Genomic DNA, 20,855 nt, shown 5'->3' with positions numbered 1-20,855 from the left:
GAGGAAGCAGCAGCTTCCCTCTGCAGGCACCGGTGCTCAGCCCAGCATGAGTATCAGCCTAACTACTAACAATTTTGCAAGGAGCAGGAAGAGAACCTGAGATGTTAAGAATCATAGTACAGAAACCTCAATCACATATTTCCAGTATTTCATCCAGCTCTACTGCACAATGACAGTTGTAAAAGGATCACTTTTTATAAATTCAAAGTATTTCTCTTTCAGAAGTATTGGCAAGCTGATTCTAAATTAACAAAAAAGAACAAGGAAAGTTATAGTTCAAGATGGCAACATAAGAATCTCCTGAACTCACCTCTTCCCATGGACAAACCAAATCTACAGCTACAAGGGGAACAAATCCTTCTAAAAGAATACCAGAAATTAGCTGAATGACTCCTACACACTAGGTGAATGAGAAAAAAATCCACATCGAAATGGGTAGGAAAGGCTGAGACACAATTTTGCTAAAAACTCCACTGCTGGCATGGCAACACACAACCCATGAGGAGAAAACTCACAAATCCCAGTCTTTCACTCAGAAGCAAAGGGTTTGGACCCCACAACAGGCACCCCAATTTTAAAGACTTCCACCTGAGGAACAGGCCACCAAACACCTGGCCTTGGAGCCAACAGGGTTTGTGTCCTTGAGACCCACAAGGTTATAGAGAGCTAAGAGACAGTTCTTAAACGTCTCACAGGGACTTACCGTGGCTAATCTCCCAGGACACAGCACAGTGGCAGCAGACTGAAACACGCCTAGTCTTTCCATGAAAGAGGCCTATTTGTTTATCATAAAAGCTTGGCCTGAGGAGCAGACTTCTGATTTAACACACATCTAGGGGTCAAATGTAATACTCTGCATAGAATGAGAGGTTTGGCAGGTGCTGTCTATGTGCTCTCCCTTTGGTTCTTCCAGGTCACCAGTATCCCCTACCATCCAGGGGCTGCCCCTTGATCACCTAGCTCTGGTGGCCAACAGGACTTACATCTGCAGGTCCCACAGGAATGTAACAAACAGAGAAGTTCTTAACTTGCCATCAATCTATGACACAGCACAGAGGCATCATAGAAATGCTGTCTTTCCATGAAAGAGGCCTATTTGCTTCTCTTAAAAGCCACCATCTGAGAGACAGGCTTCTAACTCAACACACATCCAGGGGCAGACTGCAATCTTCTGTAGAGACCAGGAAGTCCAATGAGTGCTATCTTCATGCTCTCCCTCTGCCCTGGCCCAGGTCACCAGTGTCTCTGACAAAGAGGCTTGTGTATACTTCTGGTAACCTGGCTTTTGTTGCTGCTACCCAGAGGACACATTCCTTGATAGCCTGGCTCTGGTGACCAGCATGGTTTGTGTTCACATGTTTACCAGGACAGTCTCAAAGAAAGAAACAGTTCTTAAGTGGTTATTACCCCATATCTCAGTGCAGAGGGAGCAGACAGAAACACCCATCTCACAGACTTCCCCTGAAAGAGGTATATAAGCATATATTAAAAGCTGCTGCTTGAGGATCTGGCTTCTAATCATCCTGCATCTATGTACTAACTCAGATCCTCCTCTTTGAGACACTGACATGTTTGGCACACCCTCATATACTGGGAGCCACTAAGAACAAAGAAGCCTGCTTGGCCAATCACAAAGGTTTGTGAGACAACCAACAGCTAGAGCAGGGTTGAATAACAAGGTTCATATCCTCATGAAACCACTCCTTCAAGACTGGCAGAGGTGGCTGTTTAATCTAATGCATAGAAACAAATACAGAGAGTTAAGGAAAATGAAGAAACAGAGTACTATGTTCCAAATGAAAGAACATGAAAATCTCAGGAAAAAAGATCTTAATGAAATAGAGATAAGTGATTTATATGATAAAGACTTCAAAATAGAGGTCACAGAGATGCTCATCAAAGTCCCGAGAGCAATGTATTACATGAAAATTCAACAAAGTGAGTATTTCAACAAAGATGTAGAAAATATAAGAAAGTAACAAATAGAAATCACGGATATGAAGAATGTTAAAACTAAAATGAAAAATTGAATAGAGGGCTTCAACAGCTGACTAGATCAAGTGGAAGAAAAAATCAGTGATCTCAAAGACAGGGCCATGGATTTCATTCAATCAGAGAAGCAAAAAGAAAGAAAAGAATGAGACAGTGAAGATAACTTCAGGGACTTATAAAACAACATCTAGTGGACCAATAGTCCTATTATTAGGACTGTAGAAGGAAAAGAGAAAGAGAAAGGAGAAGAAAGCTTATTTGAAGAAAAAAATGGCAGAAAACTTCCTTAACCTGGGGAAAGAAATAGACATCCACATCAAGGAAGCCCATAAATTTCCAAATAATATGAATCCAAAAGGTCCACACCAAGACAAATTATAATTTAAACATCAAACATTAAAAACAAGAAGAGAATCTTAAAAGCAGCCAGAGAAAAACACCTTGTTATCTACAATGGAACCCCTATAAAACTGTCAGCAGATTTTTCAGCATAAAAGTTTCAGGCCAGAAGGGAGTGGCAAGATATACTCAATGCGCTGAAAGAATAAAACTGTCAACCAAGAATATGCTATCCTGCAAATTTGTCTTTCAGAAATGAAGAAAGGATAGTTTTCCAGATAAGTTAAAGCTAAAGGAGCTCAGTACCACTAGACTGGCTTTACAAAAAATGTTAATGGGACTTGTCTAAGTTGAAATGAAAGGGTGCTAATTAGTAACAGGAAAACATATGAATGTATAAATCTCATTGGTAAAGGTAAATATATAGTTAGATTCAGAATAATCTAATGTTGTAATGGTGGTGGGTAAATCACTTATAAATCTAGTATGAAAGTTAAAAGACAAAGTAGTAAAAATAACTATATTTACATTAATTTGTTGATGGATATACAAGATAAATTATGTAAATAGCAACATCAAAAACATAAAACATGGTGAGGAGAGAGTAAAAATGTAGACCTTTAGAATGCATTTGAGCTTAAGTTGTTAACTTGAAATAGACTGCTATAACTCTAAGATGTTTTATGTAAGCCTCATGGTAGCCACAAAACAGAAACGTATAGTAGATATACAAAAGATAAAGAAAAAGAATTCTAAGCATACCACTACAGACAATCGTCAAATCACAGCAGAAGTGGCAAGAGAAGAAGACAGGAAAAAAGAAATTACAAAAAAGTCAGAAAACAATTAACAAAATGGCAATAAGTATATAAATATCAATAATTATGTTAAATGCAAATGAGCTAAATTCTCCAATCAAAAGATATAGTACAGCCAAATGGATAAAAAAACAAGATCCATCTATATGTACCTACAAGAGACTCTTCACATGTAAGGACACACATAGACTGAAATTGAAGGGATGGAAAAACATATTCCATGGAAATGGATGCAAAAGAAAGCTAAGGGAGTTATACTCCTTTTTGTTACATGCTGTCAAGTCAGCTCTGACTCCTGGGAACCCTATAAATGAGTGATGTCCATACCACCTTATTTTCAATAGCCTTACTCAGCTCCTGTGCACTCATTCCTATGACTTGCTTTATAGAGTAAATCCATCTCATATTTGGTCTTCCTCTTTTCCTGCTGCCTTCTACTTTTCCCAACATTGTCGTTTTATCCAAAGAATCTTTCCTTCTCGTGATGTGCCAAAGTAGTTTTATTATTTTTGTTTTATTATTTTTGCCTCCAGCAATAGTTCAGGCTTAATTTACTCTAGAACTCACTTGTTTGACTTTCTAGCAGCCAACGGTATTCGTAGAGCTCTTCTCTGACATGATATTTCAAATGAATCAATTTTTTTTTCCTGTCAGTCTTCTTCACTGCCTAGTTTTCACACCTATGCATAGTAATTGGGAATTTGAGGGTATGGATAATCTTGGCCTTGGTCTCTAATGACACTTCTGTACACTTGATAATTTTTCCTAATTCTTTTATTGCTGCCCGTCCAACTCTCAGTCTTCTCTTGATTTCTTGGCTGCAGTATCCATCTAAATTGATAACTGAACCAAGATGAACAAAATCTTTAATAATTTCAATGTCTTCTTTGTATCTGTTGAAGTTGTGAAGTTCTTCTATAGTAATGAGTTTTGTCTCCTTGATGTTCAAATGCAGTCCTGCACTTTCTTCTTTCACTTGTCAGAAGTTCTTTTAAGTCATTGCTGTTTTCTGCTACTAAGATGGTGTCATCTACATATCTTAGAATGTTGATACTTCTTTCATCAATCTTCAGTCCTCTTTCATCTGATTGTAGACCAGTTTTTCATATATGTTCTGCATACAGATTAAATAGAGAGAGAGATAAAATGCACCCTTGTCTGACATGTTTGCCTATAGGAAACAATTCTGTCTCTCCATATTCTTTCCTAGCACTGTCTTCTGGTCCACAATACAGGTTATGCATCAAGACAATCAAGTGCTGAGACATGCCCATTTCCTTTACAGCAGACCATAGCTTTTTAAGATCCATGCAGTCAAAAGTTTTACTGGAGTCTATACAACATAGATTAATCTTCTTCTGAAATTCTTTGAAGCATTCAAGCAGCCAATGAATAATCACAATTAGATCTAATGTCCTTATCCCTTTTTGAAATCCAGCTTGGATACCAGGCGTTTATTGTTCCATACAAGGCAAAAGCCTTTGTTGCAGCACCTTGAGCATTCCTTTACTTACATAGGAAATTAGAGCAATGGTGCTATAGTTACTAAACTCTTTAGCATCTCTTTTCTTGGGGATTGGGATTTATATCAAGCATTCCCAGTCTGTAGGCCATTGTTTTATTTTCCATTTGTTGGCATATTCTTGTTAGGATTTTGACACATTCCGTCTCTGTGGCTTGAAATGAATCTACTGACATCCAATCTACCCCTGGTGACTTATTTCTTCACACTACCTTCAGGGCAGCTTTCACTTCAGTTCTTAGAATTACAGCTGCTTCTTTCATAGGAATCTTCTTCAGAGGAATCTGCCATCCTTTTATCTCTTTTGTGTAGATCTTAAGTATATTAACTGCATCCTCTTTTTTGTTTTCTTCTAATCAGATAATGTGCTTCCCTTTTGGTCGTTCAGCATTCCTAATCTAGGTTTAAATTTTTTGAATCTTCTGGGAGAGACCTCTTATTCATCCTTTATGGTTGTTCTCTTCTACCTCTTTGCATCAGCAAAGTTAGAATAGTTTTCTTTATCTCTATCTGATAGTTGCTGAAAAACTGGGTTCAAGATTCTAATCCCCCTTTTTTCACCTTTTACTTTTGCTTCTTACATGTCCTTAATAATTTTTAGTGTTCCTTCTTTCATCCACCTCAATTTTTCCTTTCTTTTTTTTCTTTTTTTACTTCAGGCTTTGTTTTTTCTCATTCTTCTTTAGGAATAGTTCTGATTTTGTCCAGAGTTCTTCTGGTTCTTGGTCAATTAAGTTGAACAATGCAAATATGATTTTTATGTGGACGTTAATTTCATTGGGAATTTTCTTTCTGTTAATTTGGCAGTATGATATTTTAGTGCTCTTCTTCAGCTTTACTCTGATATTTGATATTAGTTTGTGGTTAGTTCCACAATCTGCTGCTGGTCTTGTTTTGGTAGAGAGAATACAGCTTCTCCTTCTGCTTTTAATTACATAGTCTATTTGATTTCTATATTGGCCTTCTGGTGATTTCCATGTATACAATCACCTGTTTGGTTGCTTGAAGTATGTATTTGTCCCGAATAGATTGTTGGCTTTGCAGAAATCCATGAGCAGTCTCCTACTTCACTTCTGACTCCTAATCCAAATTATTTAATGATGTTTGATTCCATTTTATTTTCTACTTTTGTGTTCCAGTCACCTGTAATAATCAACATGTCTTGTTTTAGTGTATGATCAATTTCTTCTTGGATATTTGCATAAAAACTTTCATTTTCCTGTTCTTCAACATTTGTAGTGGAGCATAGACTTGAATGATGTTTATATTGGTTGTTTTTTTCAAAAGTCTGATTGATATTATTCATCATACCTTGCATTATTGCCTCTAACCTCCTGTGCTACATCTTGCCTCAGTATTAGAGACACTCCATTTCTTCTGAGTTTGTTATTTCCAGAGTAGAACACTTTGTAGTTATCTGACTGACAGTGTCCCTTTCCAGTGCATTTTCGTTCACTAACACCAAGAATTGCAATATTGAAACATTCCATTTTTTGCTTTACAATTTCCAGTTTACCTTGGCTCATGCTTTTCATATTTCATGTTCCAATTGTGTGTGTTGTGTGGCATCAGACTTTTCTTTTGCCTTTGTGCACTTCAGTTGCTAGACGTCCTTCTGGCTTCAGTCTAGTTGCGTTAATAGCAACCGTGCTATTTGTACTTGTTCTTTGCTCTTCCCCAGTGACTGTTTGAGTGCTTTCCAATCTGGGGTCTCTTATCTGGAGGTCAATTCAACAACAAGATATGTAATTCATAAGTATTTATGCACCCAACATGGGAACACCTAAATATATGAAGCAAATATTAACAGATCTAAATGCAGAAATAGATAGAAATAGAAGAATGTTAGGGAGGCTTGATACTTACTTTCATCCATGGATAGATCATCCAGACACAAAATCAATAAGGAGTCATTTGCTTTAAATGACACAATGGACCCAATGGGCTTAACAGACATACTGGATGGAATGTTGGATGGAACAAACATTCTATCCAAAAGCAACAGAATACACATACTTCTGAAGTTCATATAAAACATTCTAAGGATAAACCGTATGTGAGACCACAGAATTTCTTAATAATAATATCTCAGGAAGATGGAAATCATATCAAGTTTCCTTTCCAACCAAAATTATATAAAACTAGAAGTCGATTACAAGAAAAAAACTGGAAATTCATAAATATGCAGAGATCAAACAGTGTGCTACTAAAAAACCAATGGGTCAAAGAAAAAATTAAAATAGAAATCAAAATATATCTTGAGACAAATAAAAATGGAAATCCCACATAGAAAAACTTAAGAAATTAAGTAAGAGTACTTCAAAGAGGGTAATTGAAAAGAATAAATGTCCAGTCAGTTCAGAAGACCAGTTGTGTATTGGTGCTTCCTTTAAATGAGAAACATGAATTGAATAAATAACACCTTTAAGTTTGGCAGCAAAAGGGTTAATTAAGAATACCTGGGATGGTCCTTTCCATCTAGGTTGTAAAGAATCTTTTTGAAGATGTCATTTCCCGTAGACAAAATCACCTGGCTCTAGGTTGTGATGTCTGTCATCTTCATCTCCCAGGAGGACACTGTGGAAAGATTGTTCTACCAAGGAGTGTTTTTTATCTAAGGCTCTTATTATTCCTTTGCAACATTGAAATATGTCTCCTTTAATTAACTGAATATCAAGAACAAAGAGTGCCAAGTGCATAGGGCAACGAGTAATTATTTTAAATGGACACAGGTTGCATTTCCCAAAGAGAGTAGCTCTTAGATTCAAAAGAACTAGAGGAAGTGCTTTAGGCCAAGCCAACTTCAAGGCTTCTATAAATTTTGCCAATTAAATCTTAATAATTCCATTTGTTCTTTCCACCAGTCCAGAGGATTGAGGGGGATAAACACAATAAAAATGCTGTAGAATAGGCAGAATTTCACGTACCTGTTTTATAACATAGTTAGTAAAATGTGTTTCTTGGTCACTATGTAGTTCTGAGGGTACATCCCATGTGGGGATTATCTTTTCTAATAATACTTTTATAACCGCTGAAGTGCTGGCTTGTTGGCAAGGAAATTCCTCAACCTAATGAGAAAAGATGAAAACCACAAGAAGACAAATTTATAGCCTTAGGAAGGAGGCAAATGGATAAAATCGATTTGCCTTACCTTGAAAGTCCCTTTAGGCAAGTCCAAATGTCTGGGGGCTATCTGGATAGTCTTCCCTGGGTTGTGTTTGGGACATACAGAACAAGTTAATTGTGCCTCCTTAGTAGCTTTAGAAATATTTCCCCATGTATTGTTTCATGTAACCCATAAGTTCATCTGCTGCCCAGTTGGTCATCAGATGGGTTATTTCCATCAGACCTCTTTTCATGGACTCTAGAAAAATAGACTTTTTGTTTGGGCCAAACCATAAATTAGTTAACAGGCTAAAAATACAATTGTTATGTGTCCAATAAAACCATTCTTTAGGCAGTGCCTGAGATTGTGCATCTTTGATCATTCTCATTAGATCCTCTTATGGAATTTAGCTAAAATTTGCTATAATCACTTCAGGTGTGGTGGCTCATAAGGCAGCTTTTCTGGTGGCCTGATCAGCCAAATTATTTCTTTTACCTCCATCTGAAATTAACTTTGAATGTCCAGACACATTAGTGATGGCTCAGGAAGATGGAAGTTGAATCAATTATAGTAATTCAAAAAGATCCATTTTTAATTTGGAATCCTCCAGAGGTTAGGAATCTTCTCTGTTTCCAGAGCACACTGAAATCATGAACAAGCCCTAAGGCATAATGACTGTCTGTGTAAATGTTTGTAGTTTTTCCTTTTGCTAAAGTACAAGCTCTAGTAAAGGCACAGAGTTCAACTTGCTGAGCTGAAGTGACTGTCAGCAGTGGATCTACTTGATCTACTTCAATCACTTCAAAAGGAGTTGTAATACTATACCCAGCGCAATATTTTTCCATATAATTTCTTAACTAGGAACCATCAGTAAACCATGAGAGTGTGTTGAGGAATGACAATATTATTAACAGTCCTAAGATCTTTTACAAACCTTCACCCTCATCCTTGAGGTCTTTTTTCAGGGCTGGTACAGGGGACTATGAGGCCTTGAACTCTGTACTCCTCTATGATTGATTTCATTCCTGCAAGAGTTTCAGGATTTAAAGGATATTACCTAATGTTTGGGAGAAGTTTGTTAAGGTCAATCTTAATTTCAACAGGGGAGCTGAGTAAATCCTCCTCTTATCTGTTGTGAATTTTACCCAAAGGCTTTTGGGAACTTTCTCCCAAAGGGCTAGGCTTTGGAGTTGTTATTCTCTGTTTTAATATGAAAAACTTTTAAGGGTTCTTAGGAGTCCTTCACGTTGTCTAGTGAAGCGGTAGGAGCTGAGTCAATTTCAAGAATTATTTCCTCCTTTTGAGAAAAAGAGATAGCAAAATGATGCTTTTCTAAAATGTCTCATCTTACTAAGTTGGCAGGAGCAGGATTGACCAATAGGAAGGAATGGCTGTCCTGGAGAGGGCCCAATTGGAAAGTATTTATAAGCTATAAAGGGTTTATTACATGCTCCCACCATTTGAATATTCTTAGCGCTCTGAGGAAGGGGTTGTTTGAGTTTGACGGTTTGAGCACAGACAATGTGGCTTCAGTAGCAATTAAGTCAGTAACAACCTCATTTCCAATCATAAAGGAAGTTTCACCCAGGTGATTCAGGGGGAGGATCTGAAAAACCCCTTGTTTGTCCCCAGAGTGGGTGCAGTATATAGGAGGAGATGAAGGCTAAACATTGGAGGATTATTTAGAAATGTTTTAGTTTAAGACAATCCTTTTCCCAATGGACAGATTTCCTGCAAAAATAGCAATCATCTTTAGAGTTTAAAGGCTTTAATTTAGTTGGTTGAGGCCTCTCGGAAGAGACTGATGGCTGTTGAAGCTGTTAATTCATGATTTTAGTGTCCTAGACTGCTACCGTAAAATTAGCTGATCTGGCTTTGGTTCACTCTCATGAAGTTTAGCAATTTTCTCTGTCTCTCTCTCTGTGTCTATCTTTCCCTCCCTCCCTTCTCTTTCTTTACAAACTCCAGTAACTGAAAGAAGTTTGAAGGGATCTGTGTTCAAACAAGCTGAACTTGGAGTAGTGTCCCACTTAATCTTGCTATACCATTTTTTTTCTCAGATTTATTAAGGTATAATTGGTGACCAAAATTATAATGTATTTAAAATGTATACAAAATGCTTTGATATATATACACATTGTGAAATGAATACAACAATCAAGTTAAGTAACATATTCCTCACCACACATAGTTACATTTTCTTGTGTGTGATAACACTTATGACATGCTCTCAGCAAATTTCAAATATAAACTACAGCATTACTAACTATAGTCACCAGGCTGTGCATTATATCCCCAGACCTTATCCATCTTATAACTGAAATTTGTACCCTTTGACCAACAACTCTACATTTCCCCACCCTCCTGACAACAGCTAATCTAGTCTTTCTATGAGTTTGAATTTTTTTTAGATTCCAAATATATGTGACATAATACAGTATTTGTCTTTTTCTGTCTGACTTATTTAACTCAGCATAATACCCTCAAGTTTCACCCATGTTGTCACAAATGGACAGATTCTTTTTTATGATCAAGTAATATTCCTCTGTGTGTGTATGTATGTATGTATATGTCACATTTCTTTGTCATAGCTGAATAATCTATATACATATGTCACTTTTTTATACATTCATCTGTTGATGGATACTTAGGTTGTTTCTCTGTCTAGGCTCTTGTAAATAATGTTGCAGTGAACATGGGGGTGGAGCTATGTCTTTGAGATACTTATTTCATTTACTTCAGCTATAAACCCAGAAGTGGAATTTCCATTTTTAATTGAGGAAGCTCCGTACTGTCTTCCATAGCGTATATAACAATTTACATTCCCACCAACAGTGTGCAAGTGTTGTCCATGTTCTCAGCAGCACTTATCGCCTGTCTCTTTTATAATAGTTACTCGAATAGATGTGAAGTGATATCTAATTATGGTTTTAATTAGTGTTTCCATTATGATTAGTGACGTTGAGCACCTTTTCATGTACCTGTTGGCCATTTGAATATCTTCTTTGGAAAAAGTCTGTTTATGAGTCCTTTGCCCATTTTTTGAGTGGATTATTTGTTTTTTGCTATTAAGTTGTATGAGCTTCTCATATATTTGAGTGTTAACTTCTTATCAGATATGTGCTTTGAAAATATTTTCTCCCATTATGTAGGTTGCCTTTTCATTTTGTTGGACATTTCTTTTATTATGCAGAAATATTTTAGTTTGATATAGTCCCACTTGCTTATTTTTGCTTTTGTTGCCAAATCCAAAAGATCATTGCCAAGATCAATGTTAAGGGACTTTTCCCCAATGTTTTCTTCTACAATTCATAGCTTCAGGTCTTATGTTTAAGTCTTTAATATATTTTGAGTTGATTTTGTGTGTGGTGTATGATAAAGGTCCAATTTCATTCTTTTGTATGTGGATATCCAGTTTTCCTGACATCATTTATTGAAGAGACAAGAGAATATCTTTTCCTCATTGTGTGTTCTTAATGCCTTAATCAAAGATCAGTTGACTACGTATGCACGGCTTTCTTATTTCTATATTTCTATTCTGTTCCATTGGTCTATGTGTCTGTTTTTATGCTAGTAACATACTGTTTTGATTACTATACCTTTGGAATATAATTTAATATCAGGAAGTGTGATGTCTCTAGTTTTGTTCTTCTAGCTCAAGATTGTTTTCGCTATTCAGTGTCTTTTATACTTCACATGAATTTCATGGTTGACTTTTTTTTCTGTAAAAAGTAATTTTTTACTGAGATTTTGATGGGGAAAGAATTGAATCTGTAGTTCATTTTGGGTTCTGTGAACATGCTAACAATATTAATTCTTCCAATCCATAAACATGTTATCTTTCCATTTGTGTGTCTTCAATTTCTTTCATCAATATTTTATAATTTTCAATGCACAGATTTTTTACCTCCTTGGTTAAACTTTAAGTATTTTATTCTTTTTGATACTATTTTAAATGGGATGGCTTCTTAGTTTCTTTTCAAACAGTTTTCTATAAATGTACAGAAATGCAACTGATTTTGGTATGTTTATTTTGTATCTTGCAACTTTACTAAATTTCTTCATTAGTTGCAACATTTTTTGGTGGAATCTATAGGGTTTTCTATATACGAGATCATGTCATCTGTTAAGAACACTTTACTTATTTTTTTCTAATATGGATTTATTCTATTTCTTGTTCTTTTCTCACTACTTTTGGTAGCACTTACGCGACACTGAAGAATAGAAGTGGCAAGAGTGGGCACACTTACCTTATTCCTGATCATACAGGAAAAGCTTTAGCTTTTCACCATTGAGTTTGATGTTAGGTGTGAGCTTGTCACATATGCTCTTTATTTTGTTGAGATACATTCTGTCCATACCTAATTTGTTGAGAGTTTTTACCATGAAAGGATGTTGAATTTTTCTGCATCTATTGAAATGATCATATGATTTAATCCTTCATTCTGTTAATGTGGTGCATCACATTTATTGAATTACATATATTGAGACTTCCTTGCATATCAAAGATAAATATCAATTGGTTATCATGTCTGTTTCTTTAAACGCGATGTTGAATTTGGTTTGCTAGTACTTTGGTGAGGAAATTTTGATCTATATTCATCAGAAAAATCTGACAGTAATTTTCTTGTCCTTTTCTGGGTTTGGGATCATTATAATGCTCGTCTCATAAAATGATTTTGGAAGTGCTCCCTTGTATTCAATTTTTTTAAATAGTTGAGAAGGATTTGCATTAATTCTTCTTTAAATGTTTGGTAGAATTCACCAGTGAGCCTTCTGATGCTGCACTTTTGTTTTTTGGGAGACATTTTACTACAGATTCAATCTCCTTATTAGTTATCAGTCTTTTCATATTTTCTACTTCAAGATACAGTCTTGATAGGTTGTATGTTTCTAGGAATATATACATCTCTTCGAGGTTATCCAATTTGTTGGTGTATAATTTTTCAGAGCATTCTCTTATAATCTTTTGTATCTCTGTGATATCAATTGGAACATCTCTTTTATTTCTGATTTTATTTATTTGAGTCTTCTCTCTCTTTTTTTTTTAGTCTAGTTGTTGGTTTGACAATTTTCTTTATATTTTCAAAAAATCAACTCAGTTTTGCTGATTTTTTATCTTTCTAATCTCTTTCATTTATTTCTCCTAAGATCATTTTATTTCTTTCCTTCTCCTAACTTTGGACTTTGTTTGCTCTTCTTTTTCTAGTTCCTGAAGATGTCAAGTTAAATTGTTTATTTGAGATATTTCTTTATTTGGAACGTAGGCATTTAGCACTCTAAACTTCCTCTTAGAACTGCTTTGTTGTATCCCATAAGTTTTGGTACGTTGTGTTCTCATTTTTGTTTTTCTCAAGATGTTTTATTATTTCTCTTTTAATTTCTTTTTGACCCATTGGTTTTAGAGGTGTGTGTTGTTTAATCTCCACATATTTGTGAATTTTATACTTTTCTGCCTATTATTGATTTCCAGTTTCATTCCACTCTGGTAGGAAAAGATATTTGATATGATTTCAATCTTCTTAAATTTGCTAAGACTTTTTTCCTGGATATTTATTTTGAGAATGTTCCTTGTGCACTTGAAAAGAATATCTATTCTGATTCTGTTGGATGGAATGTTCTATATCTGCCTACTAGGTTCACTTGGTCTAATGTGTAGTTCAAGTCCAATATTTTATTATTAATTTACTGTCAATGATCTATACATTGTCAAAAAACAGGTCATTGAAGATTGTTTATCTGTTAACAAATTATTTTAGCTATAGTTGTTTTTAATACTTTTTCTTTTAATCTCTATACTTTATTTATTAATGATTTATACAACACCACTGCAATCTTACAATATTTTGAATTTGAAAATATATTTACATTTTTCAGTGAGTTTTATAATATCATATGTTATTGGGTTACTAATACGTGCCTTTGATTTCAGCTTGAAGAGCTCCCTTTATCATTTGTTATCAAGCCAATCCAGTGGTGATGAACTTCTGATTTTTTTTTTTTGTCAGAGAATGTCTTTATCTGTCCTTCAGGTGAAAGACAACTTTGCTGAGTAAATTATACTTGGCTAGCAGTTTTTTCTTTCAGTGCATTGAGTATAATCATGTGATGCATAATAACATTTCGGTCAACAATGGACCACATATGTGATGGTGGTTACATAAGATTAGTACCATATAGCCTATGTATGTAGTACACTATGTCATCTATGTTTGTGTACATACACCCTACGATGTTCACACAACAATGAAATTGCCTAATGATACATTTCTCAGAACATATCCTCATCACTATGTGGCCTGTGACTGTATATCATCCCACTCCCTTCTGGTCTGTAAGGTATTTGCTGAAATAGTCACTGACAGTTATGCTGGTCCCCCTGTGGGTAACAAGTTGCTTTTCTCTTGCTGCTTTCAATATTCTCTGTCTTTAAATTTGACAAATTGGTTATAATTGTCTTGGTGTAGGTCTCTTGGGATTCCTATTATTTGGTAAATTATGGGCTTCCTGGATCTGAATGTCTGTTTCTTTTCCCAGGTCAGGGAGTTTTCAGTCATTATTTTTTTGAATAAACTTTCAGCCACTTTTTCTTTCTTTTCTCCTTCTGGAACCCCCATAATGCATATATTGGCCAAATTAATGGTGTCCCACAACTCCCTTAAGTTATCTTCATTCTTTTTTATTCTTTTCTCTTTTTGATCCTCTGATTGGATGATTTCCACTAATCTGTCTTTGATTTCACTGATTCTTTCTTCCACTTTATCTAGTCTGCTCTAGAGCTCCTTTAATGCATTTTTCATATCAATTTTGTATTCTTCAGGTCTATAATTTCTAGAAATTTTTATATTTTCTATCTTATTTTATATTTTCTCTCTGCTATTTTTTTAAAATCTTGCTTTGTTCACAAACCAAAAAAAACCCCTCAGTGGGTGTCATTATGCCTGTTATTTCAAATTATTTCTCAAGTAAACCACTTATCTCTGTTTAATTTGAGCTGGCTTCTTGAGATTTATCTTGTTCTTTGTTTTGAACATATTCCTTTGTTTTTTCTTTTTCCTTAACTCTCTGTTTGCTTGCTGCACATTAGATTAAAGAGCCACTTGTCCTAGTCTTGACAAATTCGCCTCATGTAGGAGATGAACCTTGCCAATAAGCTCAGCCCAAGACTCTGGATGTCTCTCAAACCTTTCTGCTTTGAGATGTGATCCTTATCTAACTTCATCAAAAGTAGGCACCATAAGGGACTGACCATGTGGCTGAATAGTTAATGTTCTGCATGCTCCAATTTGGTCCTCCAGGTTTGTGTGTTCAGAGCCCAGCTGTGGACCTATGCCACTCATTAGCCATGCTGTGGAGGCATTCCACATACAAAAAAATAGAGGAAGATTGGCACAGATGTTAGCTCAGGGCTAATTTTCCTCAAGCAAAAACAGAGGAGGATTGCCAAGGTATGTTAACTCAGGGCAAATCTTCCTCAGAAACAAACAAACAAAAGGATGCAGCATAGAACCCTTTATTAAAATGGTGGCTATTGAATGAGAAACAAGGAGAAGGAAAGGGCTTGGAATAAAAATTCTCATTTGGATAAATTAAGCTTGATAGACCTCTCAAATACCTAAGGGTAGATCACAGAGGGGCAGCTTAAATATTTTGTGTTTATCTAAAAGAGGGCTACACAAGATGTGTATATTAATAAGAATGGTCTTATCTACAACCAGGAAATGTTATGGCTGCATGTTAACCTCTTCAAACTATTCTGACTTTAGAAGACAGGGCAGTGCCTAGAGAAAGGTTATGAGTTTTAAGTAATCTTTATAATTTTACTTCCAAGTCAATATTAATATTAGACTTCTGTTTAATTGCTGATTTTATTCCTCAAAAACATCTATAGAAAATTTTCTCAGTGGAAAAATCCCTCTGGATTTCCCTCTTGGTTTAAGTGGGTCCTAGAGAGAATGCAAGGCAAAACAATGAGTTTAGAGAGTAGTGGACAATGAGTAGTGGAGATAAGGAGGTTTTGAAGAATTTTCCTTAAAAGCAGAGAAGCGGGACAGTAGTTGTAGAAGGCTCTGCAGACTCACTTGTGTATCAGGAGCTGTCCATCTGAGGCTGAAATTTTAAAGATGGAGACAAAGGACCTCATAATTCAAAGATATTGAAATAACACTTAGATTATTTCAGTATTGAACCACATCTGTCCTGAGATCTAATGTGAACCATATATTTTCCAGATGAATAACCTGGAGGTGGACCTAATAGCAGTGAGAGTATTCAATCACAATCAACAAGGCACAATCTGAGAGAAGATTTGAAAATATGAGAAGGATGGCCCTGTCTGAGCTGAAGGAGTATTGTTTTGAAGAGATAAAGGAGTAGGGAAAGGCTTAATCTTTCAGCATGGTGAATCTTCCAGTTCCCAATAAAAAGGATAGGGAAATGGGAATAGAGGGAAAAGGAAAGAGAGAGTAATAGAGGTAATAAGAGAATACATTTCACCTCATATTTCGAATTCTACTCAACAGACTAAGGGAATTCACATCATCTGATGTCAGAGAATGTTAAAAGACAAATTCTCATTCTCAGACCTATTAAATCAGAATCTCTGCAGTGGATCTCAGAAATCTGGAACTTGACTGGCTCACTAGATGCCTCTCAAGCATGATTAACTGAGAATCTGTGTTCTCAAGTATTCAAAAATGCTTTGCATAAAGAGGGAAAAGGTAATGTTTCTTTATCCTAAGTTAATTAACATTGGAACATTTAAAGGTTACTAGAAACAAAGAAGTAATATGTGTATAAGGGGAAAAAGAAAATTTAATGGTGCCTATCACAAGATCTATCATAAGACTGTGATTATAGATGCCACAAGCTAAAAAAGATGTTGAAGATTATCTGCTTTACACACCTGTACTAGCAGAGTCAAATGAATCTTTTATTCAGACATAACCAATTATTTCTGATGAGCATAACACAGCTAATCTCTTCATGGTAGTTGATACAAAGGCATTTTCTTGCCCTCTCGCACATGTGAAATAGACGCCCTCATTATTAGAGAGCAGTTATTGAACAATAATCCTTAGGACCTACCATGTGCTCAGCTCTTTGGCTGGTGCTAAAAGAAATTTTAGAAATAAAACATGATCTCTAGACTCAGGAATTTATCATATAATTGAGAAAATAAGGTTTATATGCAAGAATTTTTAGAAAGTAACTTTCTATGCTATCCTTTTAAGGGCTAGACGTTTCAAACTATATATTTCAGAAGATATAAAATGATAAGCAATAGAATGTTCAAGGACAGCTTCTCAGTGGGAAAGAGGATACATTTTTACTGAACTCTGAAGGCATGATAATATTTGGGTGAAGAAGAAAAGACACCAGGAGAGAAGAGAAGTAGGAGTTAAAGTTGATGGGAGTAAGTGTGTGAAGACATAAATGAGCACATTTGTGGAACTATGAGATCAACCCAAGGATAGAGGAGACTGAATGCTGGTGAGTAGTGGGAAATGCTGTTTTGTAGGTAAGTGGATACAGATGGAGAAGTTCTTTATAAGCAGGCACAGATGTATATACGTTATGCAATAAGAGATAAGATGTTAGAAGGATGTAAACAAAGGAGAGTCAGGGCAAAAGCAGAAAGTCCTATGATTTCTGACAGATGCTTCCAATATGAATCACAGTAAGTAAAGGGTGGAGTCAGTCAAGCTAGTCAAGCTGCTGATGAGATAAGCTAACAGTGAGTTGATTAGAGAAAGTCCAAAGAGGATAACCATTAAAAAGGTGAGAAATGGACTGAAATGAGGGATATTTTGTAGGAAATAAAAGTTACAGCCCTTAGTCTAAATTCAAGAGAAGAAAATGGATGAATAAATGTCTCCAATCCATGTTACTAGGAAAATATTTTGGAGAAAAGAAGTTTTATTCTTGAAATGTTGAAATGGAATAGGACTACTTGGGAACGACAACATATTGTCCTCTCCTTCCTTCTCTCTCTGTTAATTAATTTATTCATTTTCTGACAAATACTGTCTTTTGTATGCCAAGGACTGGAGATACACTGGAGAGGAAACCTAGATTCAATCTCTGCTATAAAGTACCTTATGGCCTTGTGAGGGCTACCAATATTAATTAAATAACTTAAACAAATATTTAAACAAAATAAATATGGTTGCATCCTCCATATTACAATTATGGTAATCTTCCAAGGCACTATTATAGCGTATAAAAGGAAGTGTTCCTTTAGTAAAAGAGGCAAAGGAAGACTTTCCAAAATAAGTCACCAACAGGTCTGACATTAGAAGAATAAGCAAGAGTTGACTCAGAGTGAAGAGAAGAAATATGGTGCATCCAGTGTTCCTCGGGAGCAGAGAATGAGTGAACCATAGTGAAAGATGAGGCTGGTGAGATATCTCAAGGTTAAAGCACACTGAACTTTGTAATATATGGTAGGGACTTTTGTATTTTTCATAAGGGCAATGATTTTCCAGAAACGAATTTTTAAACAAGAAAGTGACATGATCTGATTTTCTTTTTTGAAAAGATCATCCTGGCTGCAGTGTAGAGGACACATTGTATGGGGCAAGACCCACGTGAAACCATATAAGAGGCTATCAGTACTCTGGTCTATTGACAATATCTTGAACTAGAGTACTGACTGTGTAGATGGGTAGAAACATTTAGTGAGTTCCTACTATGTGCCAAGCACTGAGCTAGGTACTGAAATGAAGCCTCTACTTTTGAAGACTCATGGTTTTGTAATGAAAACAGATTCACAAACAAGTAGTTATAGCATCTTGTAATACTTACAAAGTTTAGTTAAGAGAACTCTTACACTTTAAGAACTCCAAGAAGTCTCTGTTTCCTTCTTTCTCTCGTTGTGCCACCTTATTTTGACCATCCTTTATGAAATACAACTCTTGTCACTCCCATTGCTATTTTAGTTTTTCATACATTCCTCACACTACTGGTATGAGGGAAACCCAATGCCAAGAGACAGGAACCAATTACTATACACCTCAGTTCTTGATAGCGAGTGAATCTTCCTCGTGCTGATTTCCTTTCTTGAAGAATACAAGGCCCAGAATGAACTGTGGCAAGACTCCTGACTTTGTCCTCTCAGGGCTGTCCAGTGATCAAGAGAAACAGCAGTTCCTCTTTGGTGTCTTCCTGGCCCTCTGCTTGCTGAGCCTCCTAGGGAACTTGCTACTTCTCCTAGCTATTTGTGCTGACATCTGCCTCCACATTCCCATGTACTTCTTCCTCAGCCGGCTCTCCCTGGTGGATCTCTGCTTTACTTCCACCACAGCCTCCAAAATGCTGGAGGATTTGTGGGCCAGAAGGGATCTATCTCTTTCTCCGGATGTCTAACCCAAGTATATTTCTTTGCTGTTTTTGCTAATATGGACAATCTGCTTTTGACTGCCATGGCTATCGACTGCCACACTGCCATCTGCCATCCTCTGCACTATCCACTGCCAATGTCTCCTTGAAGATGTGGGCTACTGGTGGGTGGGTCATAGGGAGTGGCCCACTCTGACTCTTTGATCCAAACCCTATTGCTAACCTGACTATCCTTCTATACTAATAAAGAGATTCTTCACTTTTTCTGTGATTTTGGCCCACTCTTAGAGCTTTCCTGCTCTGATACTCACCTCAGTAAGGACCTGATAATGGTTCTGATGGAACATTTAAGAATCAGCACTCCCCTCTGCATCATAAGCTCTTATGCCAATATTTTCTATGCTGTGGCTAGGATTCCATCAGCACAGGGTAAAAAGAAAGCTCTGGCCACATGCAGCTCCCACCTCTGCCTGGTTATCCTCTTCCTCATCACAGTCCTTGCCACCTACCTGAAATCCCCATCAACTTCTCGTTCCTCTGGGGAGTTGGTTATTCCTGTCATGTATAGTCTGGTAAATCCCACTCTCAACCTTTTCATTTATAGTCTGAGAAATAAGGATGTAAGAGTTCATTAAAAAGGGTTCTGGATGTAGAGAATTTGGGGGATTAGGGAGAATGCCCATAAATAAGCACTTTTGGAGAAACCACTCCCTACTTCATCACCACATTTACAAAGTGAATCAGTTAACACCAAGGCTGTCACAGAGCATTACTTGATCTATTGGAAAGAACACTAAACCGAAATCAGGAGAACTAGGTTCTAGGTCCCAGTTCAGGTGGAGATGGATTGGATTAGCTTTTCCTTAAATTACTTTCTAACACAAATATTCAAACTTGATCATCTATTGCTATCACTATCACCACTGTGATCACCACTGCCATTTCTATCAGCGGTTTAATAATGAATATCCTCATCATCAGCTTTATTATGGACAACATCATCTTTGTTATCATCAGAGTCCCATACAAGTCACTGTCTTCAACACTATGCTTATCAAACTATCAGTAACCTCACCAATATTAAGAGAATAGAAACTTGTTGTATATGATTTTCCCCTTTTAATTCCTATTTTTCAGAATGTTTTATATATTCCATGTTTGAGAGTTGCTGGGGAAGTTCTGATGACTATGGCTGAAAATTAGAAGATAGCTAAAAGTAGGAGGATTATTTATTTACTTATTTTTGAGGAAGATTAGCCCTGAGCTAACTACTGCCAATCCTCCTCTTTTTGCTGAGGAAGACTGGCCCTGAGCTGACATCCATGCCCATCTTCTTCTACTTTATACGTGGGACGCCTGCCACAGCATGGCCTGATTAGCAGTGCAATGTCCGCACCCGGGATCCGAACCGGCGAAGCCGGGGCCGCTGAGAAGCAGAACGTGCGAACTTAACCGCTGTGCCACAGACGGGCCCAAGGAGGAGGATTTTTTAAATACTCATTTTGCAATAAAAGAATATTTTCTGTATAAATTTTACTTATTAATTTTGTTCTGCAAAAACAAAATGGTTATGTATACTCAATGAATAGATTCTCTATTCAGGTATAGACTGTGAAAGGGTGATGCAGAGGAAGAATTTGTTGCATTGCATTATAAAGAGAACACCCTCTTACAAGTTCCATCACTCTGATACGTCCAGCTTGTATTTCTATATGTACCATCTATTAAGTCAAAGCAG

At 36.3% G+C, this 20,855-nt stretch overlaps 1 pseudogene; it reads left to right on the top strand.

Moving 5' to 3' along the window:
* Nucleotides 1–18,859: 18,859 nt before the first annotated feature.
* Nucleotides 18,860–19,787, top strand: LOC124227443 (olfactory receptor 1G1-like; annotated as a pseudogene).
* Nucleotides 19,788–20,855: the final 1,068 nt, after the last annotated feature.

This window comes from Equus quagga, chromosome 15, assembly GCF_021613505.1.
Source record: "Equus quagga isolate Etosha38 chromosome 15, UCLA_HA_Equagga_1.0, whole genome shotgun sequence".
Taxonomy (NCBI): Eukaryota; Metazoa; Chordata; class Mammalia; order Perissodactyla; family Equidae; genus Equus; species Equus quagga.
This window is presented reverse-complemented; position numbering and strand designations above follow the sequence as displayed.